The 2,500-nt window shown below is 32.8% G+C and overlaps 1 protein-coding gene across 1 annotated transcript in view; it reads left to right on the forward strand.

Annotated features, from left to right (window-relative positions):
• Window positions 1-2,500, forward strand: part of LOC143033029 (uncharacterized) — a 47,124-nt gene that overhangs the window by 38,922 nt on the left and 5,702 nt on the right. The window lies entirely within an intron of this gene.

Genomic DNA, 2,500 nt, shown 5'->3' on the forward strand with positions numbered 1-2,500 from the left:
GAAAAGTTAGAGAGAAAGAAATAGATCCTGGTCAGTTATGAGCCTCTGTACCGCTACCATCACCCTCATTAGTCTTAGATATTTTCATGTTACTAAGTCCTGAGTTGGTTTACTTTTTATATCATTTTTGTGGTTGTCACTGCATTTGTTGCGTCGCGAAAAACCTGTCCTTTCAAAATATAGATAGAATACAAATTACCCTCGTATAAATATTACACACACACACGCACACGCACACACACACACATATATGTATGCATGTATATATATATATATATATATATATATATATATATATATATATATTTATACACACACACACACACACACACACACACACACATATATGTATATATATATGTGTGTGTGTGTGTGTGTGTGCGTATATATATATATATCTATATATATGTATATATATATGTATGTATATATGTGTATATATATATATATGTGTGTGTGTGTGTGTGTGTGTCTGTGTGTGTGTGCGTATATATATATATGTATATATGTATATATATATATATATATATATATATATATATATATATATATATATATATATATCAAGGACTACTATTACACAGGACGTGCGCACCCAGATCCCTGGGTCCGCTAGCGGAGGCCATTGCTTTCTTTGTAACTTAACATTTTATATTGGACAAATATATCAAAACTAGAAACCTAACATTATATATAGGACAAATATATCAACTATTGACTTATTTAATGCAGTATAAGTTAATATAAACTTTTATAGTGAAATAAGAAACTATTTTTAAGGCACTGTTATGCTTTGAAATGTCAATTTTAGCCGGACTTAACAGGTATTATTGTATGAGGTTAGTGGACACCAGGGTTGGCGATTTTTTTTTTTTTTTTTTTTTTTTTTTTTTTTAATTTTAAAAATAAAAAAATAGATTTTTAAAATCAGATTTATTTTATTTAAATGTATTTTTTTTATAGATTTTGAATATTGTGGGATTGCTATCTGATATGCGATCTGATTGCTAAAGGACATTTTTAGCATATCAATATAAGGAGCAGTGTTATATAGACTTGCCACAAGTATACAAGGAACGGTATAAACCTACATGTGCAGCCCACAACAAGTTTCAACAAGATTCTTGTTGAAACTTGTTCTAGGTAAGCAGCTTCTCACTGAGTCAGTTGCTGCTTTGGAATCAACCAGGAATTATGTCTTCTGGACCTGGCAGAGTGGTTCCTTCGGGCAGAAAAAATTATCCTGTCTGGAATTATTTTGAAAAACTACCAACAACTTCTGGCAAAGGCTACCGAGCTAAATGCAAAGACTGCAGCCAGGAACTACAGGGCATTGTGTCAAGATTAAAATATCACAGAGATAAATGCCAAGGTCAGCCACAGCATACAGAAGAAGAAATTGATGACCCAGGTAAATAATTTTACTTATATTGTGTGCATTTCTCCCTTTTCATACGCAACTATATAAATTTGGTGAACAATGGAGAGCATGTGCAATAAAAATGTGAAGGTCTAAAGAGATGATACTTCAACTTCATTACTTCTAAATTTGGGTAATGACTATATCACTATAATATACTGTATCCACTCAACTTTGGGGCCTAGATGATTGTTATTCATTTCATTCAACATTGTGTAATATATTTCATAGGTTCCATTGGAATTCAGCCCACATGGGATTCAGCCCAAAGGGATTTAGCCTAACCTAACCTAACTAACCCATTATTTTTAGTGAATTTAAAAGTGGACTGAATCCTGTGTGGGCTGAATTCCAAGCCCACCTATTTCATATCCTGTTAATTATTTCCAAATAATTTAATGGCTTGTGTGAATATGATCATTATCTAAAAAAAATAACTACTGTACTCAAAAGTAGCCTAAATCACACTATATTCATTCATTTATTTATTCATTTGTAAATTATGCAGTATGCTAAAATTTTCTGTTTCCATTTCAGGATCTGTATCAACAGCTTCAATCCCTTCATCATCGGCTCCACTTGAATTATCTGCAAACCTGACTCCACAATTAAAAAGGTCACTATCAGAGTCCTCCACAGGCGCCACTTCTGCTAAATCATTTTCATCTAAAAGAAAGTCATCAACATCTCTGAACAGATTTATCATAAAAACTTCAGCCTCTCAAAAGGAAAATCTCGACAAAGAAGTTGCAAGAATGATATTTGCAACAAATTCACCATTTCGTCTTGTTCAGCATCCTCAGTTTCTCAAGATGGTTCAGAACCTGAGGCCAGGTTATATTCCTCCATCCAGAAAAGATATTGCTGATAAGTACTTGGATCTTGTGTATGAAAAGGAATATAAAAAGTGTGCAGATGACCTGAATAATGAAACTGTATGTCTTTCAATTGATGGGTGGTCTAACATCCATAATGAGCCCATAATATGTGTCAATCTAACAACATCCACTGGTCAGATTTATTTAGTTGACACAATAGACACATCAAGGAAACCTCACACTGCTGAATATCTTCTACAAC

The sequence above is a fragment of the Oratosquilla oratoria genome, chromosome 15, assembly GCF_046742065.1.
Source record: "Oratosquilla oratoria isolate Oo_2021 chromosome 15, ASM4674206v1, whole genome shotgun sequence".
NCBI classification, from domain to species: Eukaryota; Metazoa; Arthropoda; class Malacostraca; order Stomatopoda; family Squillidae; genus Oratosquilla; species Oratosquilla oratoria.